Source organism: Atractosteus spatula, chromosome 1 (genome assembly GCF_055471065.1).
Source record: "Atractosteus spatula isolate fAtrSpa1 chromosome 1, fAtrSpa1.hap1, whole genome shotgun sequence".
NCBI classification, from domain to species: domain Eukaryota; kingdom Metazoa; phylum Chordata; class Actinopteri; order Semionotiformes; family Lepisosteidae; genus Atractosteus; species Atractosteus spatula.
Window position 1 is genome coordinate 390,353 of NC_142706.1, and position 17,193 is coordinate 407,545.

Consider the following 17,193-nt stretch of genomic DNA (forward strand, 5'->3'; position numbering starts at 1 on the left):
CCAGAATAGGCTCCAGCTCCCTCAGAACCCTGAATTGGAAGTGGTTAGAAGATGAATGGACAGATCAATTGAAAATTAACTATATTACCTCTAGTCCACATTGAACACAATGCCTCACTTGTGTTGTCTAGGACAAAAGATCAAGTGTGGTGGAATATGAACTGTAAAATACTCCTGATAAAAAGGTAATATAATTTGTGCTTGTTTGTGTTATATAAAGTCTATTTGAATTTAAGAGTATAATAAAGATGAAAAATGAGTGGAGGCTGTTTGGTCTGTGCCTGGTAGCAGTTACTGTAATTGATGCTATTAATAATACATACCAGGAGAAAAAAAATAGTTAAACAAGTACAGTAAACTGGCCCAATAAATATTCTTGATGGCTGCTTCAAATCAAATGGGTTTAAAGCTGAATAAGTTGGTATTGAAGTGTGTTCTGTATTCTGTAAGATGAAATACCTTCTGCTTCAGATCCTAAATATATTCCCTTTTAAACATTACAAAAAGCTGGCAAAAAGCAAAATGTTTTTTGGACACAGAGATATATATATATCACACCCATAAACTATGTGTAAATAAGGCTCCACAGCTGAAAAGTAGTGTTTTCTTTCTTCTCTTTTCAGCAGGAATAAACCTATTACTTGTTCCTTTGCAGCGTACACATGCTGATGCAGCTCCCCACCTGAATTACTGAATAAGGGCCAGTACAAAGACTATATTTACATTGTTTCTTCATTGATGTGTTATACATTGTTAGGTGAGTTAGAAAAAAATTTTTTTTCAGTCAGGAAATACAATGAGATATATGTCTGCATGCCAGAAATCACATGCAGCTTTGTTTTTCTTTTCCTTGCAGGGACCAAACTTATCACCTTATCTCAGAGACATCTTGATGCAAAGAGCTGTTTAGGCTTCTAGGGCTGCTCTTATCTGCAAGGAGTTAGAAGCAACTTAAGTAACACAGTTCCCCCACATGTTCCTGCAAAATAGTTTACACTTGCATCCTTGGGTTTGTGAGGACCTGATGTGCAAAATGGGATTTAATGCCAATAATGTTATGTTCACACCAGCTGAACCTTTTCAGCTTTTTTAGTCATATGAACCAAATTCACTGGTAGCATGATTAAATGTTAGCAAACCCAATAGGAGAATCTGAAATTTTTTTAGAAAGAAAACAGGAAATTGTACCGTATAATGACACAATTGTCCTTTGACTATTTAGTGTAAATTACATATTTTGCATGTTATGGATGGCATATAGCACAGCATTGTGTTTGTGACCACAGACGGGCTGGGAAAAACCACTGCAAACCAGAAAGTTGCCTGTACTAATGTTGGGCAAGTCATTCATTGTAACATGGCTGTTTCCTCTCATTTTATTCACCTCCAGCGACAAAGTCCCTGTTCTCCCATTTCAGAAATTGTACTCTGTGCACAAGCATACATCCGCCACAGTAAAACTGTCATTATCACCTCACTGGGGCTGCTGACATGAGTTACGTTCCAGTTACCAGTCTGTTTATATTTTTACACATTTAGAACTTTTCAGCTTTAAGAAGTGATGTTATAAAAATGTGTTAAAAATGTGCTGTGGATTTCCAACAGAAGACACAGATCACAAGAAGTTGCTACAATAAGATATTTACCAGACCACGTTAAAATTATGTGATATTTATTTTTAATATTGAGAAGCACAGCATCAGACAGAGAGGCGTTGCTTCCTTTCTACACAAGCCCATACCATTTATTTAAGCTAAAAAGTCTAGAGTAGAAAACATGAAAATTTAATAGCCCTGTTGTTGTGATCCTTAACTGTAGTGTACAGAATAAACTAATTTAACTAATTTCTTAATTCTGACTGAGATGAATGAGAATGGAATACAGCAGCACATAGAGGCAATACACATCATACAAAAAAAGTCTACATATAAGTCTAGATATAAAAATACATTCAGCAAACATGTAAAGCTCACTTGCAACATTAACCGGTTTAAATGTTTTAACTTTTGGAAGCTCAAGTGTGGTAAGTTGACATCTGCAATAAAAGTTCAGGTGGGTAGCTGCGTCAGCATGCATAGGCTGCAAAGGAACAAGTAATAGGTTTATTCCATGCTGAAAAAAAGAAGAAAGAGAACACAATGTTTCAGCCGTGGAGCCTTCTTCAAGTGTGAAGTAATAAAAGGCATTTGATTCCAGGACCACATTACAGTTGATCTACGTCTCCATCCTCACCTATGGTCCCGAGCTTTAAGTATTGACTGAAAGAATGACAACAGGGGTACAAGCGGAAGAAATTAGGTTTCGTTTCTCAAGGGGGGCTGCTGGGTTCGCTCTCTGTGACAGGGTGAGGAGCAGGCCAGGAGGGTCTTGGAGGAAAGCTGCTGCTCCTCCTTATCGATAGGAGTCAGTTGAGGTGGGGTCACATCTCCAGTGAGGGCACGTCTCGCTGTGGTGGTCCAGGCATGGCCCACTGGGAGGAGATCCCGGGGCAGACCAGGACACGCTGGAGGGATTATCTCTCTCAAGGAGCACCTGGGGATCCCCAGAAGGAGCTGGAGGCTGTTCCTGGGGAAAGAGAAGTCTGGTCTGCCCTGCCCAGCCTGTTACCACTGCGACCCTCACCAGGAGGAAGTGGTTAGAAAGTAAAATGAGACAAGATATGTATGCTGTATATAAAGTATTTTTGATATGAGTTACATTACTTTTAACACTGTAGGCTTCATAAAAATGCAAATTTCTAACTGGAGCACATCTTATTTCCAGGAGGTAAGATACACATCACTGATATTAATGCAAACAAGGTCCCTTAAAACAGCCTGACAAACTAACTTAGTGGTCTTACTGCAAATACATTGGTAACTGTACTTTGCATCTCAGATTCCTAATTTTAAAAGCATTTCGATTGTGTAATTGCTCCAGAATTATTGGTCTTTTCTTTAAAAATAATATTAATTAGAAAGTCTTCTTTTCTCTCTCCCTAATCATATTCCTAGGTCTCAGCTTGAGTGTTCTTGCTATAAAGAACATTGTAAAAACATGTATGCAAATGTGTGAAGCAAACTGCAAAGTCTTCTACAAACCATGCCTAAAATAATCAATGCTAGTATTTTAAGAAGGAGTTTTTTTTTTTACTTAATATCAAATACACAAAAATATAATTAACCTAATGCTTTAATTAATGGAAAATAGAATATTGGATGTGTATTGTCCACCTTCAATGGTGCACTTGGTAATGCACTTTGTGCCCTCATGCTTCCTCTTTCCTGACAATATTGTTAAATACTAACCCAGAGCAGTTAGAGAAGGGAGCTGCATCGGCTCGTGAGCTGCAGTGGAAAAAGCAGAGGTTCGTTCCACACTGCAAAGCAGAAGGAAGGAAGAATAAACAACATATTTGCTGGAGTGCCTGTGTTCAGTCATAGTTTTTTATTTTTTTATTTTAATTACTTTACTTTTAATTATTACTTGCTTATGAATAATAATATGGTTTTCTTAGCACAAAATCTTAGCTTCAAGGATGTGCAAGCATTTAGTATCAAAATATATTTTCATCCTTAGTCAAAGCAACTTTTTCTCAACAAAAACTTTTTAAAGTCAGAATGTTATACTGTGGTAACAGGGTGATTAACAGGGTGACTAACACTAACTTTCCCACCTGTCTGGTCTTAATTAGATATCATATAGAGCAACTATTCTTAAACCCTGCTCCCTAGAGTAAAGCTGACCGGTACCTGACATTATTTTAACACTGTATTCTTGCTACAGGCCACATTTTAGCTTAAGTGGTCCTCAAGAAGGATGTAAGAAAGCTGGTTCCTGGAACAGAAACAAGTTGAAAAACAGAGATATAGATAGACAGCACACGGGCTCAACAGGATAAGGGGCCTATTTCCTGAGCACCCTGAGCCAGCAGCACAGAAACATGGGAATGGGCTTCACCACCCTCAGGTCTATTTAAATTATCATTACCCTGTAAAAGGCAAAAGACATCTTACATTAGCACAAAACCAGGCATAGCTACCAGGGTCTTGGCAAATGCAGGTATTTTCTAATACTTTAAGTCTTTTCTCATCAGATAGTGTCTTACTGGATAGTGTTTTGATAGTGATGCTATTTAAAGATTATTAGAAATGTCTCTTTAGTTCACTGTCCTCAATTAAATGCTAAGGAATAACCTTAAATGGTGATTAGAAATTCATAATATGCTCAAGCTTTGACCAATCGTAATCATTATTCATCAATATTATAATCAGTTGTGCTTTTACTATAGTGCTAAACTGTACACGTTGAATCTAAAGCAAATCTTTCAGAGAGAAGGCTTTGAAATAATGAAACACACTTCAAGAGATATTATATAATATCAAATCAGAGGAATATGGATGCAACAGCTTTAACAATTTCAACATTCAGCATGAAGCACAGAACAGATTGACCTCAAAAGTGTGGAAATCAGGTACTGTAAAAGTACAGTATGGTTCAACAAGTCCTTGAGGAAAATGTAAGGGCAAAGCAAGCACTTTCTAAATGAGAAAAAAACAGCATCCTATTAAAGAAAAGGATATATAATACATAGCAAATACAGGTAAAAAAAGAATAATAAAAATAAAATAAATAATGAAAATGCAGAGAGAGAAATTCAAAGGATCATTCCAATGCAGGCTAAAGTAAACAAAGTTCTTTTATCAACAACAGCACAAGAACCATCAAGGATGAAGTAAAGTATATCCGGGACAAAAATGGGAAATGTCAAGACAATGAAAGGGAAATGCTTGACGTGATAAACAAAGTATTTCACTCAGGTGTTCTTTAAGGAAGAAGTCAACATGCCTGAGGCAGCGGAAGGTCAAAGTTCTGTATTAAATAGTATTGGCATGGAGGAGGGAGAAGTGTTTGGTACTGGAAGCACTCGAGCTTAATAAATCCCCAGGGCCTGACCATATCATACTAACTGTACTCAAGGAAATGGGAAATGTTATTCAGAAGCTATTGATGGCCAAGCACTCTCTTCAAACTCAAGACAAGGTAATATCCAGAGAGTGGAAAATTGCTAATGGAGTATTATTCACTAAATGGGTGAGAAAACTAACACATTTGATTTGTAGAGAGAGAGGAGATTATTTGCCATATGTACATGTACATTGGAGTTCTTATTTATGCCATTGTCTCTGGATGTGCACAAAGCGCAGGGTTTTGCATGCAGGTATTAAAAACATAAACTGTAAACTGTAAGCTGAGTTCGAGGTGCTCATGTTGACATATGATTTACATCTTCTAGATAATGTGGGGGTTACAATTAAAAAGGCAGAGGAAATTAAATTAAATGTAATTAAAACCATATAACTTAAATCAACAGATGTTATCTTAAAGTTGCGTCATTGGAATAGAGGAGCAACCAGAGTGACTGTCCTGCACTGACAGACTGAAGAAACCTTTTCGTCTTCAACAGAACCCATCCTAACAACATCTTGGTAAAATGATATCATAAATCGGTTTCTTTCAAAGGTGCTAATATGTTTTTCTGAAATTATAAAAAGATTGATTTCAGTTTAACAAGAATAATTCAGCAAAGCAAACAAGGGTGACAATACTGTGGAGCCAGATTTTATCATATGTTATAATCAGTTATGACTTTCAGATAAAATCTGGAGACCTTGCAACACATTCTGTCTGAAATCTTATGACTTGATAAAAGCTGTTTGAATACAATTCTTACAACAGATGTACAAGGTTCAATTTGACCCTTAGGAAATTTGCCAGAGGGTAAAACCAAAAATATAACATCAGCACTGAACAGCTCACAACGCAGAACAGTCTTTTAGAAATAAAAAAGATGGGCACTGAAGAGCATTTTATACATGTTAAATGAATAAAGATTTATTCAATTATATGGAATAAACTAACTCTAACAGTCATTCTTTTGTGTTATATAGTATTAAAACAAATAATAAAGACCCTCAAAGAGTGCAGAATGGTTAAATTCATTTTTTGTTTGTTGTCTGCAGTCACTTTGAAACTGGAATAATTTTTATTAAGAACACATTGAGCAATACACATTAAATTAAATTAATATATAAGATACATTTACCAATTAAGATAAATTAAGATGCTGAGACAAAGAAAACCACATTTTTAAAGCTTTTTTCCTGCTTGTCTAGGTATATCATAAAATAAATTCATTTTGGCAGATATACAGGTATACATGAGATATGTCTATAAGATATGGAACCTATGAAGTAAATGTTTACCTATAGAAAGCTTTGGTATTGCTGCCTAATTCACAAGTAAATTAGTGCAATGTGCAAAATCTGACAGCGGTATCTGCTACTCTCTCTCAGTCACAAAAAGACTGTTTTATTCAATTTCTATGCACTGTAATAATACACTAAAGGCAACTCTTCATATTTGAGCAGATGACCCACTTTTTCACTCTATAATTAAGGCATTCTTACATTCCCTACAACTGATATTTGGCCGTGTTTGACACGAGTTTTCTGTTTTATAACTTTTATTGAACAGTACAAAAACAATTTTTTTACTGTTTAACAGGATATGATGGGAGAAATTATAACATTCCATTACTGTAATCTCGCTACATTGTTATAATGGAAATATTTTTACACTCATTATGCACGAAGTGGAGCAAGCTACCATTCTTGTATCATAACTAATTTTACTTTATATCTTCTGCTGGTCTCCACTCCCATTGTAGATTGCAAGAAGGTTATTTAAAACAATGCCCCTATAATCCTAGTAACAATTAAGATACATGTTCATATTTCTGCTTTCAGATTTGTCACAGGTTCTCCTTGCTGAACTCATTACTGCAATCTTTACAGACAGTTGAAACATCAGGACATTTCAATACACAGAAAACCTAAATGTATAAAGGCATCACAATTTGCCTCCTCACACCCATGTATCTAATTAGCTGATTTATTCCAAGGTATTCCATACTGTTTGTAGTTGTAAATTTGGTTGAGATTTCAGCAGCAGTGACTGCAATTGGATACATCTGAAGATTTGTCTTAATTTCACAGATTAATTTCTTTAAATGGTTGAAGACACAGGGTTAAGCCTGTGGTCACGGGGATCTGTGACTCTAAAATGAGTTGTATCCACCTATCCATTTTCTAACTGCTTTATCCAGTATAGGGTCACAGGCATAACCTTGGGTTAATTTATTCTTTCTTGGCCTGTGATGGACTGATATCTCATCCAGGGTGAGAGCAGCCCAAAGTACTCAGTGTCGACCTGTGCCCTAAACTACTAGGTTATAATAGCCTGAAACTCTTGGGTCTTGAAGTCTTAGTGTAATCTTTAGAATATATATCCTTTACAGACAGATATGATATGCTGTGTTTATGAACTACTGCTTCTGCCCACGCACTCTTGCACAAAACCTCTACAGACTTTAACAGATATTCCATGGAAACAGATATTTAACAGATAACTTTAACAGATATTCCAGTTATTTCATGGATCCCAGAGGAACAACCCAGGAATCATGCGGCAGTTTTTTGCATGGCAGAGTGATGTGTGCTGCCAATCTGCAGCTGGATCTGAGCCACAGAGACTCTGCAGCCACACCCAGCACAGCTGGAGTCTCCCCAAGCCCACACTGATACTCCTACCTCAAAATACCAGCTAGCTTAGCCAAGTCATAAACTTTTCCTTTCCAATCCTCCCATATGGAACAAACTCAAATTTTAAACATATTTAAAGTGTATAAATATACAAAACATGTGAAAAATGCATAATATAACATGCATCATACTGTTAGACAGTTACACTATGTTGGAAATGTATTTTTATTTACCATGGGAAACTTTCACAGAAAATAGCATTTGTGGAAACCTGAAATGCACAAGCTTCTTTCATGTAAAGTTAGTTTGTCTAATAATAATTGTTATTTTATATAGAACCACTTATCTCAAGGCACTGTACAACAAAACAAGACATAGGCAAAGTCAGCAGAGACACTTGTATACACTCATGAGTGCTATAAAAAGAACAAAGTGAAAAGCATGTGTATTAACGAAAAGGTCTCCCATTGCACCCCAGAGGGGCTTGAATCTACAACCCAGTTACAAGCTTCTGTTCTTACTAGGTGTTAGAAAAGCAGAAGCTGTTGCCAATTCTCTCCTTCAGCCTGCCTCTCCTCACTGTCTTGCAAACAAATTCAAAACCTTTTTCTTACAGATGCTATGCTTGTTGAAAATGTAATGCCTTGTCTAAGATTAATAACTGTATCTTAAATGCTGAAAAGAAAATGTAAAATAATTTCTGTGTGAGAAACATGAATAATCTAATTTCAATAAACATATAAAAAACATTATGCAAAGTCTTATGCAAAGTTTTACAATGTTTTTGCTTCTTTATGCAGAAACAATTCTTTAGTGATTGTCTGCTGAAATCTTAACCATTTTTAGATCACAACGAATACAGAGAGACACAGATGTGCCGAGACCTTTTGGTGGGCAGTGGCTCAGAAGGGGTGAAGGAGCACTTTCTGGGACAGGATCTGTTACATTAGAGTATCCTGGACACAAATCAGTTCCCGCTTGTATTTCGTGTGTTTTTTAATTTTACATGAAGTTTGAATGTGACTTTAGAGGCATTATAATATTAACAACCTTTGCTAAAAATGGTTGTCCATAATTGCTGATTATGTTTGATTAAATTCTATCCTCACTCCCATCTGGCTTGGCTGCTGGAGCCCTGCTGGCCCCTGGGCAGACTGTTCTGTATGGGGCTGGCAAACTTCGCGCCTGCTGCTGCTAACAGCACCATTTCCAGCTGATTCTCATCACACAGCACAAAGAAATTCCCAGAAACTATTAATTTTATCAATTGACAGTTTCCCTGTCATTTGAATAAAATGATATAATTCTAAGAATCCATCTGTAGAAGTTGCAGCTGGAGCCATAAATGACACTGTGCAGCTGTGTGACAAGCACCCACACACTGGACTTTGAGAGTTTATATGTATTGCATGGTAAAAAATATTTTCAATAACAAATTTTAAATCTGAGTTTTCTGTTGGCTGCTTAATTGAACTTTACTATCTAAAGCTTCTGCAGCTATATTAACTTTTAAAAAGTGTGCTGTTTCAGTTTGTCTCTCTCTGTTATAACTGTGTGGACACATAAATGCTTCAGTGTGATTTTCCATGGGTTAGCTTAAAAAGCAGTTGTTTTCTATTGAATAAATCTCATTTACTCTAATGCTGTTTACAACTAAAGCAGTTTATTTAACTTGATGTCATAAGGAAAATCCTATTAAAAAGATATTAGATTAATCTTTAAAGGTTTATGTTTTCTATTTTAACCAGTTTTATTAAAACAGATTTTTAAACGGTGGTGGTAAGTTATATATTGTATCATTAGTGATTGTAATTAGCATTAGACGGTTGTCTGTGACAGACATGTCTCATATGAGTGATCTAGAGCTAGACTGTCAACATGAGAGACTGGGAGAGGGTGACCACCACGTAACCTGAGACACGACTGCAGGAGTGTTACCCCTGCACAGGTTGTGCAAGTGAACACAGCCATTCAGAGAACATTTTCACGGGATGAAAGAGCCCAATCTAACAGAACCTTTCCCTCATGTGGAATTTCACTCCCTCTTAACAGAGTTAATATTTTAAATATAAGGATAATTGTTTTGCCTCTCTGTATTTTGGCCGCTGTGACAGCTTTAAATGGCAAAATAACATAAGAGAAAAGGTGACAGGGTACTATCAGTGATCTCCAATGGGGCCCTGTGATGTGAACTTTAAACGTTTGTATCTCCTGTCATGTGACAGAATCATCCACAAACTAATTTCATTCTATAATTTCTCAAACTAATTTCTCATCATCATTAAATCCATGGAAGGAATATATTTAATTTAAATACATTTTCATCCTCCCTCAAAAACCTGTAAATTAATTTAGGGCATTTCAAAATTGTGTGGTTGAAATAATGTGACTTCACAAATTTTTTTAAATAAGACTTTAAGAAAAAAACAAATTGTGTAACTGCAATCAGCAGCACAAATGAGAGCTCTTCGCTACAAAGCAAATTGTTTTCAGAAAATAGAATCTTGCCATAAACATTTTGATCTAGTTTAAGCTTTGATCCTATCATTTGGTTTTCATACCTCCAGGAGGTATGTAAATGAATTTAATATAGTGCAACCTGTTTTGATACCTGGATCTCTTTTTTAATTATGTTTATTTGCATAGGCAAAATGACATCTTTCAAACTGTACCGGAATACAGTCAGAATATTATAATACAATGTATCAGATATCAAAAGGCTAATGAACATAACATGACACATTTGAATAGGGAGTGAAAATGTTCAAATTAGAAGTTCATAGAACTCTGACATAAAAGCCATTTGTCTTCACAGACACTTATTCATCAGGGAAACTTCAAACACGAACTGAAAATAAAATCAACAATTTTTAAAGTATTTATATGTTTAAGACAGTTCCTTTTGACATTTAGAGTAAGTGAGTTTGGTAAGTGGAGGATTCAAGGAGTCTTATAATGAGTATAATAGCATATGTGGTGAATCATCTCTTGGCATCTCTTAGACATTGTTCACAGCAACGTCTGCAACTTTGGCTGCCCATGCCTTGCCTATTCTTCTTCTGTAGCCTTGCAGCTGCCTCTTGCTTTCATATGCTGTTAACTTGTCTTTGGGAAATCTTCCACTGAACCTTTATTGAAGTGATTACACAACAGATCAGTCTTCATAAAGCAGCAGAAAAAGAACACATGAAAATGTCACCAGTTCCATGTAAAAAGCCAAGTCCATTTTCATGTAAAAGAAGAAGAAAGGTTTTGTTAAAAAGTTCTTAGTGAAATATATTTGTATTTACTTTGCTATTTAAGGCAGTATCTACCTATTTATGAATGTTATTAGTTGAATACTTTAATGGCATGTACTGTAAAAAATACATTTCTACACCTAAATATTGAAACTCAGAAAGATACAGAACTGGGACTAACAAAATTTATTTTCCAAACAAATTACTTGTCAGGTCAGGTCAGGTTTCTCACCCTTGACTGCAAAACAGAAAATTCCTTGTTGCTTAAGTTAGCTAATGTAACACATGATAAACAAAGTTATCTGTCTATGAAATATATATACATATGAAGTAGGAGTATAAAGTAGGAGTAGTAGCTCCTAAATGAGAACAGAGAGACAACACTGATAACAGTGAGAGAAACTATATCCTTAATCTTGAGTCCTTAAGTGGGTAACGCTATTTCCCACTCCACCTCAGACAACAAGAACAAGAAAACCTCTTGCAAAAAATAACCCAAAGAAGAACAGGGGACATCACTTCAGAATCCCTCCCACAGCAACCCTCTCCATCTGTCCAGAAGTCAGATCACAACACCAAAACACCCCCCCAGCAAAACAGAAACGAAATCTTCAAGTATGAGTACCTGACTCTTTCAAACCAATCAGAAGATTATGGTAACAGAATTCCTAATATGTTCCAAATTGTTCTTCAAAAAAATAAGAATATTTCTATAAAAAAGTAGACAATTAAACAGTATCAGAATAAGTATAAGGGTGTCAGGTATTGTAGACGTAGACGTAAAAGCCAAAGTTAGAGATATCTCAGTTCCAAATAAGAACTACCGTGGGAAATGCAAAACTGAGCTCACTTTAACTTTGGCTTGTTTCTGAATGATTTCATCCAAAGTGACATCAACTTTGTAATCAAAAGGCAATCAATTAGAATGTGACAGTAAAAAAAACACAAAAAAGAACCAGGTGTTATCCTACCAACACCCAGCCACAACATTGGAATACTGTAAAATCTTTATATCCTTAAAACTGAAATTCTTAATTATACACAGCCCTTCACAGCTAATGAACTCCCCTGCTTCCTGCACTAAGGTAAACAGAGGCTGTGCCCCTGTGGAGGACTTTGTGAAATGTAGGGAACAACAGGAAGGACTAGATGCCCGTCTCCTCCAGTGATTTCCTTATTCCTGAAATCCTTCATCTCCTGAGCAGTCACTGGGCTATAATTGTGATAAAAATGCTCCTCAGATCCCTCAAGCAAGCAAAACAGGACAGGTGTCGAAGATGTCTGTAAAAATTGCTGTCTGGCTGTCTACCATAGAAGCTTAAAAATAAATATTCAAGGCTAGGTGCAGATTCTGCAAGAACAGTCTCCAGAAATTCCTTCTGAAATTCTGAAACCAAACATGTGAGTCATAATTCCAACACTTAACTCTATGAAGACTAGAAATCTTTAAATGAGCCACAGACATTATTTTAAGCTTTATTATTTTATAGAACAAGGCTTAATATGTCAGGATAGATAAGAATTAAGTTGGCACCAGAATGGGAACCAGCTATGCCAATATTTTGTCAGCTGGGTAGAAGAATGCTTCTTCGCTTCCTACACTGGCTATGTCCCTGACCTCTACAAACGATATATTGATGACTGCGTCGGTGCTGCCACATGCTCCAACGATCAGCTTGAGTTCTTCCTGCACCATTTCACCAACTTCCACCCGTCCCTCAAATATACGGTTAACATATCTTCCACTACTCTTCCGTTTCTAGACATCAACTTCTCTATCAACTACCCCCGACTGTCCACTTCAGTTTATTACAAACCCACGGATTCACACAGCTACCTCCTGTACAGCTCATTCCACCCCAACCACACTAAAAACTCTCTTCCTTTTTCACAGTTCCTTAGGTTACGACGATTATGCAGTGACGACATCGACTTCGAGAACCAAGCCCTCGAAATGTACTCATTTTTCATCAACAGAGGATACCCCAGCAGTGTGATTGACAGGGCCCTTGCCCGAGCCAAAAACACCCCCCGGACCATCAACCCGATCAGGAACTCCCGCCGTAACAACCGCATTCCTTTGGTGCTTCCTTACCACCCTAACACACTTCCTATCCCCAGGACCATTAACCACAACTTTTCCATCCTACAGGATGATCCCTCCATTGGGGCCCTCTTTTCTGATCGCCCTATCATCTCATATCGCCGACCACCTAATCTGCGTAACCTCCTTGTTCACAGCTCCCTTGACCGCCCTCAACAACCATCCACACCTGGCACTTTCCCTTGCAACAGAACTCGCTGTATCACCTGCAAGTACACAGCCACCACCACACTCATTCAAGGCCCCTCAGGACAATTCCGGATCACCCAGACAGCATCTTGTACCTCCAGCAACCTTATTTACTGTATCTCTTGCAGTAAATGCCCAGCCATCTACATTGGAGAAACAGGAAGGAGACTCGGAGACCGCTTCAGAGAACACGCCAGGGCTGTGAAGATTAAAGATCTCTCCAAGCCCATTGTTTCTCATTTCACCTCTGACGGCCACGACCACTCTAATCTCTCCGTCTGTGTTCTCAAAGACGGTTTTCCGAACTCATATATCAGAAAGACCACCGAAACTAAAATTATTCTGCAGCTAGGATCACACATTCTCCCTTCCCTTAACGACAGACTACTGTTCTTTTAAATTTTCTCCATTCATTGGAAGTTTCATTTCACACCTCTTTGCACCCATTCTGACTTCACACCTCTTGATTGGCCTCTCTTTCTGTCCCCTTTTCCCGCCTCTCACTCCTCCTCCCTCCCAACTTTGTTCTCCCGCTACTTTACCTTTGCCTACTGCCCTGTCTCTCTCACACCTGAAGAAGGCTCCACGGCCGAAACGTTGTGTTCTCTTTCTTCTTTTTTTCAGCATGGAATAAACCTATTACTTGTTCCTTTGCAGCCTACGCATGCTGACGCAGCTACCCACCTAAGAATTAAGTTTCTACAAGCCAAAGTAACTACATTTTTTCAGAGAGAAGGTTGCTTTTTAATTATAGATAATAAATAAAATGTTCTTTTGCATTATATTGGTTGCCTGACAGTTGTAGAGACACATGGTGACAGGCAATTAACATAACACTTTGCTAACACCTTCAGGACTGACAGCCCCTTTCACCTCACAGCCTAGATTAATTCTACACTAATGACAGCACAACAAAACCCACCCTGTTTTACATGAGATTATATTTTTTGCCAGGAGAGATGTTTTCATTTGTGGTAAGAAAGTGGCTGAATTTCTCAAATTCACCTTTGTTAAATTCAGATTGTTGTTCTTCAACCTGAGGCAAAGGTTTGAGACATGCTGTACAGTATATTGAATGTTATTTCAGTACCTCAGTCTCCCCAGATACATCCCGAAATCATGCAAGACAGAGTTCTGTCAAAAAGCCTATTAGTATCTCTTTACAACGACTTTGACCATGTTTAGTGTTTGCTTCTTTTAACCACACAACACTGTTTGAGTCAGGGTTTCCCACTAAAGACTACAGAACAGGATAAAATTAACTGGGCCTCCTTTTTTAACTCTGATATTCTGTTCTTGATCATATTTACTGGGTGACATCTGTTCAAAGAGCAGTGTCCCATCTTAAACTAAGAAAATCACCTGATGATTTAATCATGCAGCATCACAGTAATTTTCACCTTGTGCTTCTGAGTAACGCTGGCAATGTGACAGCAGTTCATGACAAACATCAGCAACAGGTGAGACCTGTTCACCCACTGTCCTCTTCGACTTTTTGTGTTTTATTAGGTGCTTGAGGTGGACCAGTGTTTATTTAACTGGAAATATCTACTGTGTTGTTTCAGTTCTCTTTTTCAAGAATGCCCCTTATGCATACTTTGTCACAGTTTAGGTCCAATCTGTGTTTAAACAACATAGGGGAAATAATATATTATTTTACATATGTACTGAAGAAACCACTCATAAATGCTTCAAATTTACAAAGGCAATATCAGGAAAATGACAAAATGCTTTGTAGGAAGTGCACTGCAATTTTGCAGAAGGTGATAAAGGTAAATTCATGTCTAATTTGTCATCAACAGGGCTAATCAGCAGGACATCTGTGAAAATCAATTGGAAGAAATATTAATGGTTTTAAACATTCCATCTCGAAAGTGTACGTTACATGAGCAGCACGAAGATGTGTGATGTCCTACCAGGTTACTGAAACATCAGGATGACACTGATGACTTGATCAATGTAGCGCCACACAGTCAGGTAGCCATCAAGCGCTGTAAGTGCAGCTGTGTAGTGTCTAGATACTCCTGCCCAGACCATCACTCTTGGGGTTTCCCATCAGATTTGGATTGAGACTCATAATCCACCATATTGTCACCTTTCGCTCATGGACCATGTCTGGTGAGAGCCTTTCCAGAGCTAGAAACTGCTAGCTGTGAGCACACCAGACCAGTGCAATAATGCCCTAATTCATTCCAGCCTCCAACATGTCAAAGGCACAAAGGTATTCTTCTCTTGGTAAGTGGAGCATTTTGCTTTTGTTTATGGAACATGGAGTGTTTGACTTTATTTATCTTTCTGGATTTTGTCAGGTTTGTCTGAACTCATGTACCAAGACAGTAGGGAATGATCAAATAATCAAAATGATGCTAAAACCGTGTGATTAATATTTAAAATCTATACTAGATATTTTCTTTATATACTTTTAAGTTTTATTAAATCGTTGAGGCATACATAGAGTGAGAATTGTCCTTTGCTTAATCAAACAATAAGAGAATTAGGAAATTACTTTTTCTAAGTAAATTCTTGTTTAAAGAATTTCGACTTAGTTGATTACTGCAGTGTTTAATAATTTTATAAACCTTTTACACTTTTAACTCCAGAATCTGAAAAATATTACTGTTAACAAGAAGGATATTTTAGGCATTTACTCCTTGGGTGGGTAGCTGCATCAGCATGCTTAGGCTGCAAAGGAACTAGTAATAGATTTATTCCATGTTGAAAAGAGAAGAAAGAAAACACAACGTTTCGGCCGTGGAGCCTTCTTCAGGTTTGGACATGGAATGAAGGCTCCACGGCGGAAACGTTGTGTTTTCTTTCTTTTCTTTTCGGCATGGAATGAATCTATTACTTCCTCATTTACTTCTTGGGGCATGTAAAAAAGGTAATAAATTCAAATAGTTGAAACGCAGTGCCACCTAGCGACAGTAATACGAATATGCGACAATACAACTCAATATACACAATGTTAACATTTCTTTCATATTCACCTAAAATTTAAATCAATTTACAATTTTATAACATGCAACTCACACCGTAAAGGATGTACAAGGTACTTACCATATAAACTAGATCTTTTCCAATAATTGTTGATTCGCTTTAGTGAAGCAAGCAGGACTGAAGCCTAATTAGACACTTCACACTAGTTTTAGACGGTCTTCTATTTCACATATAATTAATAAATATAACAGCTCCAGAGAAAATCTAAGTATATCAAAGACCTTGAAGAGCGAATCTTCCTATCTTCTCGCGGAATTACCCTAAACAATGTGCAAAAAGGGGTAAAATACGTCGTGTGTTGTCGCATCAGCAAATAACTGTATCACTCCACCTTGTGGACATGTCCTACAATTACACTTTAGTTTTTAAAACTGCTGTTTTTAAAAGTTTTGACTGCTTCACATCTCTAGGTCTATGTTTTGAATGTAGATGGCTTAATAAAATCTTTTACATCTAGTAAAATCGTTGTAAAACTGTTTTTGTAAAAAGTGTTTTGGTTTCTTATAAAGTAATAAATATTACTTAAAAGTTAATGATTAAGGTTTTTGTCAATTTGAAGCAAGAGAGTTGTGTTCAAACTGCATATTATACAAGTAAGTCCCCATTTGGGATATTATTTCCACTTTTGCTCATCACATTATGGAAAGATTCATTCAGGGACATAAGGGACTGTTCTTTACTGGCGGGCTGGAGGAACTGAACCTTTTTCGACTTGACCAGAGAAGATTACAAGAGGACCTGATAAATGTGTTTAAAATCCTCAAAGGCGCCAAGAACACTTATTCAGCATAACTACAGATCAGAACACTCAAGTGGGATCAATGTAGAAGTGCATTTAAAACTGAGAACTGCAATCGCGTCTTTAGCCTAAGGGTAGCTGGAGGGTGTAACAAGCTGTCCAGCCCGTGCATTAAAGCTGATTCTTTCAAGAGGTCGGTAGATGAGGTCCTTGGATCCATTGCTGAATAACTGTCAAATGGTCTAGACAGAACAAATGTTCCTCTCTGTCCCATATTCTGCGCAGACTAGATCAATAGAGCGACTCCCGAGCAAACAAGGAATTAGTAGCCAGTGCTGTCAT